The 12,037-nt window shown below is 41.0% G+C and overlaps 1 protein-coding gene across 4 annotated transcripts in view; it reads left to right on the top strand.

Annotated features, from left to right (window-relative positions):
- The window catches only part of LOC105689512 (frizzled-2), a 56,064-nt gene that overhangs the window by 36,807 nt on the left and 7,220 nt on the right, over positions 1 to 12,037 (top strand). The window lies entirely within an intron of this gene.

The following is a 12,037-nucleotide window of genomic DNA, read 5'->3' as shown; positions in this document are numbered from 1 at the left end:
TATCGTACATAGAGCTATGAGCGTTCATGATTAGGATTGTGGTGTTCGATAAAATTAGGTATTGAAAAAAGGTAGGGGGAGGTAAAAGAAAAAATCGGTTACGATTATCGTCCAGACATCTTTGATTCATTCCGATAGCATCATCCATCAAACCCCGTTATCTTATCGCTTCCAAAACCAACACAACAAACTAACGAGCTGAAACGCTGCACAACCAGCAGCAGCAGCAGCAGCGGCGGGTATTATACGATGGGGTGTACAAACCGGACTTAAAACTAACCAACCTTATACAACGTCCATAACCACGTTCGAAGTGCGCGTTAACCCATCAACACGTGGCTTCAAACTACTAATCAACAACGCCTGCTCTCGGCTATTATACACTAGTTTAGGTAGTCCTACGCTGCTTCATTTTTTCGTTTCCTTTTTTTTCCGCCGCGTCAGCGTCCCGCTCGTTTTATGTAATAATTAAAACTCTCGAATCCTTTTTCTAAGGCTATTTTTCTTCGGTTGATCCTTTTTGAAAGAGACATCTCAAATTTGTGGATAAAATGTAAAAGTAAATAAATATTTCTCTCGTTTTGTTACGATGAAAAAAAATCCCGCCGATCGAATCGAGCATGTAAATTCGTTCGTAGATCACACTGAATTTTTATGCTATTTTTCAACCAACGATTTGCCACACACATGCGCTGGACTGTGTTATTTGATTTCGTGTCCTTTTATTTCATTGGTATAGATACGTAATAACCGGTGATCGATACACAACTACCCGTTGCAACGATCTGAAATCCGATCGATGTTGCAGATTTATAAACGACATTTCAATGCAAATCTATGTAATTTATTCTGACACAGATAACATGCCTATATAAGAAAAGTTGTAGTAGAGTAAGGAGCTCTCGTTTCAAATTGCAATGCACGTCGATCTTTGCATATATGCATATAATTCTCACCATTCAATTTTATCTTCAATTTATTTTTATCCTCTTCTTCTCACTTCTTTCGTGCGTTTCAATTTTTCATCACACGTACATATGTATATCTCTGTAAACGAGTCAGTTACCGAATCGCCCCTCAATTTCAATTTGTATTGTATATAATAATTGTGCGGAATATGCAACTGAAATTTAAAATTTCTATACATTATATTCATACAATACGTTACACAGATATTTTATGCGATATGCAGACGTGTGCTCTAAAAGACAGAAAAACGAGAGACACGAACACAAAAAGAAACAAAAAAAAAAAAAAAAAAAAAAACGAAAGAGAGGGAATGGAAAAGTAAGAAGACACGTTATAAAAAAAGAGAAAGAAAAGTTCATGCTGCTGCTGCTGCACGCATTACTGACTACTGCGACTACTGCTACTACTGGTGCTGTAGTTCAGCCTTGTAGTTATGCAGCGGTCTGTCGGGTTTGCCGCGACTGAATAAGCAAGCAGTCATCGAATGCATCTGGTTTTCTAGAATGTATATGAGAGTATATATATATATATATATATACATACACGCATGTACCCACCTATGTGCACATGTATATCAATGCATTCTAGTCGCATGTTCCAACGATTGTTTTCAATGAACATTTCTTGCTTGCGCGCTGAAATTGTAGAACGTTTTTTTATTATTTTTGCTTTGTAAATATTAATTTCAACAGAAAACCACATCCCATTTTATCAAAAAATCCGCACAATATTTACCCGCGTTCGAAAGGTGCGGTATTTTTATTGTTCATATTTTTGAAAAAAAAATTTCGCCATGATGCACATGACGTACCTATATATACCGTCCCTTTGACGCTGCACTTCGGATGCGCATGTACATATAATGTAATTGATATTATTCAGCAACATGCGGTGGCGGGTATTAAATCCAGGTGATTGATGAAATTTTTCACCTTTTATGCTACACATCAATGGTATACGTTGCGTTGTTAAATAAACAGGTTATCACAGCGAATCATATCGAATGAAAAATGAAAACAATAAATATTGAAAAAAAAAAAAAAAAATCATACCGCGAGGTATACGCTCGGGGTAAATAGAAATAAACTCGTGCAGGGGTTGCATACGCGTATAGATGAAGCAGGGGGAAAAACCGCATGGTATAGATACGCGTACGTACAATGTCAGCATAGGAGGCTATTGTCCCATCTACTTTTAGTTACGTCACCTTATATCATGTATCACAGTTTTACACACGTGTACTTCCTATTGTCTGTCACGCGTCATCATCATTTTCTTTACGCCTCCAACAACATCGTGCAGACGACGACGACGACGACAACGACGACGGGTGATAATCATGATCATGATCATGAGATGGTGATGATGATTATGATGTGCATGTATAAAACTTTGTCACCCACTGATTATGCCACGTCTATATGAATTTTTCATGCCAAGGGCTGTGGAGTAAAACGCACCACACAAGTCAACGTCATGTTTCAGTTGCAGTTGTTCTTCTTATTCCTTTTTTTTTTTTTGTGCCGTTAGCTCACCGCGTATAGCTACTGCTCGTTGAAAATATACGAGAATTTTTTATTTATTCATCCGTAAAATTATCCCAAAACATTATTTCGTCTCACTGTGTAATTTACATGCAACTAAATCGAGCAGCGGTGCAATAATTGAGTTTACAATCGATTACAAGGTTCGAAACGGTGACCTCAGATTGTTGTATAATTTGTAACAATTGTTTGTTTTGTTTTTTTCATATTATTACCTACATCCTTTTACTCTGTGAGCCGTTTAGCTTCTGCTCGTCGCATTTATTTGCCGTTACAATTTGCAGACTCCCACCCAGCAATTGAAATAGCTTCGTTACCTGAGATATATCAAGTTACTCGCTTACCTACGAACTGCGGTACTGCAGGGGGTCGGTTGCGCAGACGGAATTCGACGAAGTCCAATTAATTGGAATTTTTTAAATAACTCGAGGGGAATGAACCTTGCAACGTGTGAATGTTATCGGTAGTCTATTATTTCATAAGGAATATACTCGGCGTTGGTGGTTGAACCGGCTGAAAAAAAGCGTTCTAATTTTAAAAGTTTTTATACTCGTCGAGATTTAAGTACCTCTCGAAGTACCTTATATATTTTCGAGAAAGATGTCAAATTAGAAAAAAAAAAAAGGTACGTAAAATTTATGACGAGGAGCTATAAGATCAACAAAAAAAATTTTAACTTCTCTCACCCCATTTTTTCCAAACGGCTCACTCGGTACGCGGGAATCTCGACGGGAATGCGAACACCTTCCGGACGCTCGTTGCGTGTAATTAACACGATAAATTAATCAGCGTCGAATATTACAGTATATACTAATTATTAATAATATGGGGGTTGGTTCGTTGCAGGATGAAAAAAAAAAAAATATCGGAAAAAAGAAAAATGAAAGAAAGAAAGAAAACCCCGTACAACGTTTATATTGTCGTCACCCAGAGTCGAGTAGAGTTTATGCACATTTGGATACGTGTACATATACCTATACGGTTCAGTTGGATGCGTTGTATTATTTTATAATGTTGTTACGTTGTTTCATGTGCCACTGTCGTCGCAGACTCTCTAGGTACACGTATAGCAAGGTAGTGGTAGCAGAAAATACACCCTTACCGCTCCCCGTAACATAAACTAGCTCGTTAGTCTCTTTTACCTTCATTTAACCATTCTCTCTTTGTACGCATTTTCACCTGTGTGCCGCCATGCCAGTGTTCGCAGTTCAGAGGGCTTCGTATTTTTGACATTTCATTTTTTTTTCCTCTTTCGATTCTGTCATTCTTTCTCCGCTGCACCGTTTCATGTACTCTCGTAGCTATATGATTCAAAAAGATTACCCTTGTACGTGCAAGTCATTCCTGTTGGTACTGCACACTCGCAACTCGTTCGAAAAATATATTTGCAAATATAACGTACGTAACCACGTATTACAAATGTTATGTCCTATGCATCTTGGCATCGAATTATACTTGCGGCTTACGTTGTATATACCTACTCTACTACGTTATTGATATGTATGCGTGTGTTCAAAACGCGACAAGTCGCGATGCGACGACGTGTGTATGGAGGCGCCAGACTCCAACAGCTTTTTAGTAATCACTACTTACACATATACCGAAGTTGCTTTAGTTAACCGTATCCCAAAGATATGTTGTATCCATGCAACGAATTTGCCGTCAATCAAATGATTATACTCACTAACGAGTGCAGAGATCGAGACTTCGTATGAGTATATCTTTCTACTACGCTCATTCTGAAGTTCTGTAATTTTTTGAATTCTTATTTTTTTTTTTTTTTTTGTCATTTTGATGCAACGTGGAAACTGCTCGCACTGACATTTCAATCTGTTCTTTTCTCCAAGTCCACTATCGATCACAGGTATGCAAAACTCAGTAACGTGATTCATTCATCCACTTGTGAAATTAGAAATAGTTTCTTCTTTTTTTCCTTCTCCTTTTGAAAAACTTTTTTCAATCGATCGCACGCGTGATTCACGAGCTTTCGAAGAGACAGCTGACGAATATTATGCCCGCCATTTTCTCATCCGTGTAATGTTGAATCATACAGTAAAGAGGAATGTAATGGAAAGGAAAGGAAGCGGAACAAGCGTGTTAGCCGCGGATCGACAGACAGACTATTGCGATTGTCCGATAGTTGTATCGGGACCAGGTGAAGGTAAAATATAATAACCCATGTACGTACGTACGAGCGAGGGCAAGAGTCGACTCTCCTGCACCAGTTCGAACTCTGGCTGCACGCCACGCCTATGTATTATTGATAATTGACGGCGCGCGGCAGTGAAAGCCACTCATTTTACATCATATCTCGATATTAGTTCAGTTTTTAGGTATGTAGGTACTCCGCAAAAGGAATTGTTCCAATCTTAATTGGTAGGCGTACACGCGGGATAGTTACGTGTATCTACCGTGCAATTTTGCAGTCGCATTCTCCAACATTGTTTTGTCGCCAGTCTTCGACTTTGTTCCCCAATATGCTACTTTCATCTGACGACGAGTCGAAGAAGTATGCCTAAATCTTTTAGAGAAATGAAAACAAAAAACAAAAATTAAAAGATTCTTCATTTGGAAAGATAATTTTAAACAAGATATAGAGATGTTTTACATGCCGAGCAACACACTTGCAATTAGATGTGAAAAAAACGAAGTATAGATCGTGAGAGTTGTTCAAAGAAATTCGTATGTATATATGGTACTGTAAAGAGCCGATCTTCAAGACCTCATTTAATCGGAGGTCAACGAGTCAAGTAATTTGTGTCATTATATTCTATATGGTAAAGCATAGGCTGTTAAGGAAACGTCCGGTTTTTCACCCCATGCTTCGGAGCATCGGAGAAAAAAGTAGAAAACAAAATAAAATAAAAAAAAAAAAGAAACCACAAAGAAAAGAAAAGAATTCATGTCGTCTTGAAATGCGGAGTTTTCGTACAACTTCGCACCTGAGAGTACATCATATATAATTCATAGTGTATTTCTTTCCGCAAAAGTTACAATATCACCATTTTCGTATTATTCTACACTTCTACACGTGGAATAGGAAAAAGTTCTCCGCACGTCGGATGACCGGTCTAATATGTATTTCTTATTTTTACGGTTTACTTGATAAATCTTATTTATTCTTACTTCTAGTTTTCCAGTATTTGTTTAACTTAGTAGTACAACCGTGATATATATACACTTATATGCAATGTCGGTAGGTATACACTGTTAGCTAGCTACCTGACTTGGCTGGGAGCTTCTAGTTTTTTGTTTTTCAAGTTTATTCTCCTTATTTCTTTCCTAGTTTTACGACAACTGTGAAATGTAAATTTTGTGTGACGGGTACGTGAAATTTTTCAATTTCAACTTTGATTCCTTCTGGAAATTCGAACTGTCTGTATTGTATGTACACATCTGAAACGTAATCTGGATTTTGATTTACCAAAATGAAAATTGCGTTATCCTAAGCCTAAAGCGTTTCGTAGAATCAATTTCTTAAATTTTTGACTGTGGGTCTGATTCCAAACCATGTTTTATTTTGCAACCACCTTTTCATCACACCCTGAAGAACCAAATCACGCATACTTAGGATACCCACACTTTTCGTTGCTATCTTATTTCTCGTTTCTTCCATCTATATATCCTATCTCTTTCCGCCTATTCGTATTTATCACTTTCTAGGTTCATACATATATACATACATGTATTATACATAGTATACATATAGAATATGTAGTTACTTTTTGGTTACGAGGTAAAACACGCGCCGGTACGACGCGGACGACGAGGACGTTATGTATCGAAATATCTTGAATGAGAAACCGATATCTACTTATAGAGATACCTCGTATGTATGTGTACGCCAAGTTGACGTAACGGTTTTTTTTTCTTTTAACCCCTTTCTTCTTTATTTTTCTTCTCTTTTTTCCTCCATGTTCTCCGTGGAAGGTCCCCGTTTTCCCCGTTCTTCTTTATTTTCTGTCTCCCCTTCGTTTGCTATCTCTTTCCTCTCCCGTTTCTTTTCTTCCTTTTTTTTTACTTCACTTTTTGTACTCTCTGTTTCGTGACTTCCGCGCCAATGCCGTTGACCATCGATGCATCACGTACCTGTCAGCCGTTCGTTGTCTCCGGCAGATAAAGGCGTCACGGACCTTTCGTTCCCGAACACTCTTATATGCATCTACCGAATCACGAGTGTTTCATGTATCAGCCCATAACTGATCTCTTTTTTCTCTACGTTCCCATGTCATCGATTCCCGTAAATGATTACAAATATGGTATAGAAATTTTCAAAAGACATCTACCGTTGCTACTAACTGTAATGAAGAAAGTGCATCTCGTTTAATTTCAACGATGTGCACATCGCACGTATACTTCAAACGCGATGGTATTTTACGCATAAGTTTGTTTTTCTCTGTCTCATTTTTCTTTATTTTCATGGCCCTTCGTCCTGTACATCTACCTATATATATATATATATATGTACGATACCTTCGGTCGTGGCCTTCCTTCACCGATGATCATCCGATGAGATAACCCCTTAGGGATACTACTCGCTGCTGCTGCTTTTGCTTTTACTTTTCCTGCACGGGGCTGGTAGCTGAAGCGAAATAAAAAAAAAAATAAATAAAAAGAAGAAAAGAAGAAGAAGAAAACAAAGAGAATTCGAAAAAAGAACATAGAAGACAGAGAGATGGGGGAGAAAAATAGAGAATTCAGGAGTAAGAAGGAAGAGGAGGAGGTGGGGAAGTTAGGGATGATTTACGAACGTGTATCCGCCCCCGCGACGGCTCTCATTCATCAAGGCAGGGCCACATCCCAACAACCGGCAACTCGACTCACCTATATGAAAGAAGAGTCAGGTCTTCAGTCGTCCTCTCTCCTCTCATGGTGCACTTTTATCCTCTTTCGAAAAGTAAACACACCGTACCACTGCACCGTCAGGGATACCTATACTTCTCTTTGCCGTACATACGTACGTACGTACCTTATGCCTACTCCTATGGTATAATACAGTAGAGTATGGTACGGTACTGTATACTATACGGAGGAATAAAAACCCGGTCCTTCTAGTCCGGCAGCAACAGCTCCGAGTCTCCTCTCCCGTTGCCGTTGCTCATGTTATATCGGTGAACCAACCTACTACAAGCATTGCATTGCGACCCACCAGCCAACCCAGTAGACTGCACTCTATGTATTGTAAAGAGCTGATGCGTTGCTGCTGCTGCTGCTGCCGCCGTTGCTGCTGCCGCTGGTGGTGGTGCTGCTGGTGCTGCTGATGTTGGTTCAGTAAAGACTGCCGCGCGATTCCTTTTCCTCTTCCTCTTTATCTACTATATACTGCTGCTGCTGCTGCTGCTGCTTGCTGGCTGCTTTGCTGCTGACTAATTAATTACCTGCCGTAGCTGCTAGCTGCTGCCGTCACCGACGCGTCCTCCTCCTTATTAAAGGCACCTGCATTCGATCTCTGTAACCTAGGGGGAGAAAGAGAGGTCTCTACCTTATACCCATGACCCTGAGGCTCGTTATAGATCGTTGGTCGCTTTTTTTTTTTTTTTTTCCAAATTTTATTTTAGTTTTTTTAGATCACTTCGTCTTTTGTCTTACTTACTTGTTAGCTAGGCGCGTGTGAGGAGATATTACGAGCCCGGGTTTCAAACACAATCGTAAGTTGAATGATATTCGGAATAAAAATTAAGATCATTAATCGAGATCGCTAAATGGTGGGAGAATCTCCGGCCATTCGTATCGTTCACGTGCCATAAAATATGGACGATATATCCGGGGGATTTCTCTCTCTCTATTTACAATGTTCGGATGGAAGAGGGATCATATGTCAAGGGTACGTTTACAAGATACCGCATTCGAACTCCTAATATATCAAAAGCTGCTGCAAGTAAAAGCTATAACTGGTACCGCTGATACGCCATGAGTATATTCACCTTTATAGTATGAAATGAAGGCACGCAAGCGTTAGGCAGTAGTAACAGCAATAAAGCGGTTAATTTATCATTCGCGAAACCTCTTATATCCATAATTCATTGGCAATTAATTACGTTGCATTCGTCCAGCAGCGCCTTAGTTGGTGCAATTCTATAATCCTAAACCCGCCTGGAACAGTATTAGGTTGATATAGAGTAATAGAAATTACGAGGAACATTAGTTTGCCCGGTTTCCGTATAATTAATAAAAATAAGGACTAATGAAATACATAGTCAGATCCACGTAACTTATACCGCAAGTATTCTCCTTCCGGTTGGCCGGTTTGTTATATGGTCGAACGACTCTCGCAAGATTCGTTTCCGTTTCGAGGGAAACTCGTTGAAACTACAGTGCTCATTATTCCTGCAGGCAGTCACGCGTAAGCTGCATCCACATTATCGTGTACACGTTTGTGTCTGCCGGTATTTTTGTAACTGTCGGAATTCGATGAGTTAAATTTTTTTTCCGTCGGTTGAGGATAAATATTTTCACCTTTTTCTGGTTCTAATCACAGGTATTTTCGTTTACGTTTAACGCGGTTCGCGTCAGAGAACCGCTACTCGAGTTTCGAGTCAACTTCCATGCCGGTAAGAAATGACCCGATTACAGTGGATCGCGATTTCGTCCCGATCAACCGATCACCGATCAAGCACCCAATCAACCGTCGATTATCGCCCAAAGAAGGGCCGTTCAGTTGCCGCGTATTCATCGCGTACGCGCGCCGCCTGCTTCCACAAGCGACAACATTACTGTTATGGTAAGAAGAATAACCGGTGGATCGGTCCTTTCATGCCTTACCAAGAGCTCTGAAACTAGCCTAGCATTTAAAATAGTTTCGAATTTTTCTTTCCCACTCTGTTTGCGACTCGCTGATGAAACGCGTGAAATTTGTTTGAGCACCGCTGTTCGAGGGTCTAGGGGTCGTGAATCGTTACCCGGTCGAAGGTCTTCGGAGAGTCTTTCTTAGCTTCACCTTATATATACCTGTAGTTTATTTAGGAAACCGCATGGGACACCGAGAGTCAGACGATACTATATAGAATGGACACTGCCCGCGCTGGACCCTTCTGACTCCCTTCCTTCCTTCCTTGTTTCCTTTTCTCTTCGATCCTCTTTCCTTCTCCCCCCCTCCCCCGGACTCGGTGTCCTCCTGCAACATCGGGATAGTGGGCGTTCAGTGAGGTCGTCCCGCTGTGGCCTGTTGGTGGAACAGCAACAGCAGCACACGTAGGGGACCGCTGACTATGGACGTAAATAAATTCTGAACTAAAAAGAAGAAGGAACAGGTTCGGGTGGGAATAATTTATGCAACGCCGAAGCGAACCAAGCCTTCTGCTGTTATTGCTGTTGCTGCACAACCTCCCATATAGCTAGTTCCAGGCGAACCTCCGCACAACCGAGGTATACGATATATACATTCCACTTAAACTCCCCGCCGATGCCCGATTCCCTGCACCAACGTCGCGAACAAGACGAAGAGAATCCTCGGGACAAGGGACGCGATCCTTGGGGACTCTGGATCTCCCTATCGATCTTTACCGCGCTTATACACTTACCTCATCCTTCTTCGGCGCGATCACCGCGATTCACGATCCTACCTACCTACCTACCTACCTACCTACCATGTCCTGTGGAGTTTGTTCGAGTTCTGGCGAATCCGGAGACTCTACCGATCACCGATAGAGATAAAATACAGCACCTAGCGGTCAATTAAAATCAGACCCACTGAAATCTTTTCATCCCATCACGTGTAAGGGAATGCTGTACGAAGGTGCCGTACATATACGTATACATTTTCGGTTGAAAGTTTTTTTCTACTTTTGGCATAGACTGTATCCCCATTACCAAGGAGTGATTTACACGGAGGAGTATATCATAACCCAAACAACGCCCGTGGCTCAACGTATTCCTGGCAGTCAAGCAGGCAGGCCGCTAAAACTGATTCATCGCTCTTACTGTGCTGCTGTTACTGCTGCAGCTATAGCACTAACGCGGTACCGGCGTTCTGCAGTAACAGCTTTTGCTCCTGGTGTAGTACTACTCGTTTCGGGTCATTCCCGTATTCACTCGTTTTATCACTGACGATTGTACAAATGTCCAGCTCAAGATACTGCTGCATTTTTGTTTCTTTCTGTTTGTTCATTTTTTTTTTTTTTGTTTTCAAAAAACGACTCGAACGGATTCGAATCTATTTATTCACTAGCGATATACCAGAAAACTTAATAACAGAATCAAGGACATAATAATCCTCGTAGTGGTGAACGAACCAAGCAATTTGCTTCGGAACCCTTCACTCCCTAGACTGGTCATCTACAAGGATATTCAATCCGGACAAGAATGGAGATCTGCTTGATATGAGACGATGTGATCGCAGCCTATCTACTGGGATCACTCCTTCCAAAAACGGATAGAAAGAAAAAAAAAAAACAAACCAACGTAAGGAATATCGTTGCCGAGTCTCCTGCTGGTCGGGTTTATGTTGAGGTCCCCAGCGGGACGTCTAACAGTAATTCTGCGATCTCACGAGAGTGGGCAATTTTTGTTCCACAAATCCAAAAACGACATTAACGTTCCTCCGTGCAAATTTAACGGGAGAAATCTTACTACTAGCGAGCAGCCTTTGACTAGAATTTATGCCTCCAGTGATCGTAAATATTTTCATCTCCGTATCCAGACTGGTGTAACTCCGGACTACTCTCGGAACTCTACTGTGTGCTGCGGTTAGCTGGAATAGCCCTGCCAACGTGGGCGATTTTATGCAGGACACGTGAGGTCACTTCCTGCAGACCACGCATACCTGGAACATGTATGCCCTGGACTTATGACGGGCTATCAGGATCTCCTTTTTCACTTTTGAATCCCATGTGAAATATTTCACGATACTTCGTTTTTTTTTGTTTTTTTTTTATTCAATTTTTTTTTTCTCACTCCTCCAACGTCGTCGCAGCGTGATTCCAGATGGATTTACAGAAGTTCCTTCGGAGGGATTGCCGTTACCTTCAATCTCCCAAATCCCAAATCGAACGAAAAATTGATCTATTATAGACGCGGAGGAAAAGGGGGAATATACCCTTGTACAAATCGGATCCCGGGGGTACATCGAACGAGCCTAACCACGTCGTAGCACTTACACTATACAAGACTTTCGCATATCGCGTGATTCGCCCCGATGTGTACCACAGTACAGTGTAGGGAATGAGTCACGTGTAGTTTGCCCTGGGTACCCTAATACCCTATCACTAATTGCGTCACCCCATCTCGCACTCTCTTCTCTTTTCGAATATACGGTGATTGATTGACGGCTATATAGAAATCGAACAGTAGGGAGAAAATCGTAGACAAAATTTTGGTCACGTAGCATCGGGCGGGTGAAGAGAATTGGAAGGCACACCCTTGCGGAGTTCGTCGGTAGGGGGATCTTATCGGATTTCGATCTACGCGTCGCTTGTCCGGAGAGAAGAAAAATCATTCCATTCATCGGAAAGTGATGCAATCAGTGGAATATAGCGTTCGTATTGAGATCGCAAGGGAACTTATAAAACCACACACGACGTCCGGTA

Source organism: Athalia rosae, chromosome 2 (genome assembly GCF_917208135.1).
Source record: "Athalia rosae chromosome 2, iyAthRosa1.1, whole genome shotgun sequence".
Taxonomy (NCBI): domain Eukaryota; kingdom Metazoa; phylum Arthropoda; class Insecta; order Hymenoptera; family Athaliidae; genus Athalia; species Athalia rosae.
This window is presented reverse-complemented; position numbering and strand designations above follow the sequence as displayed.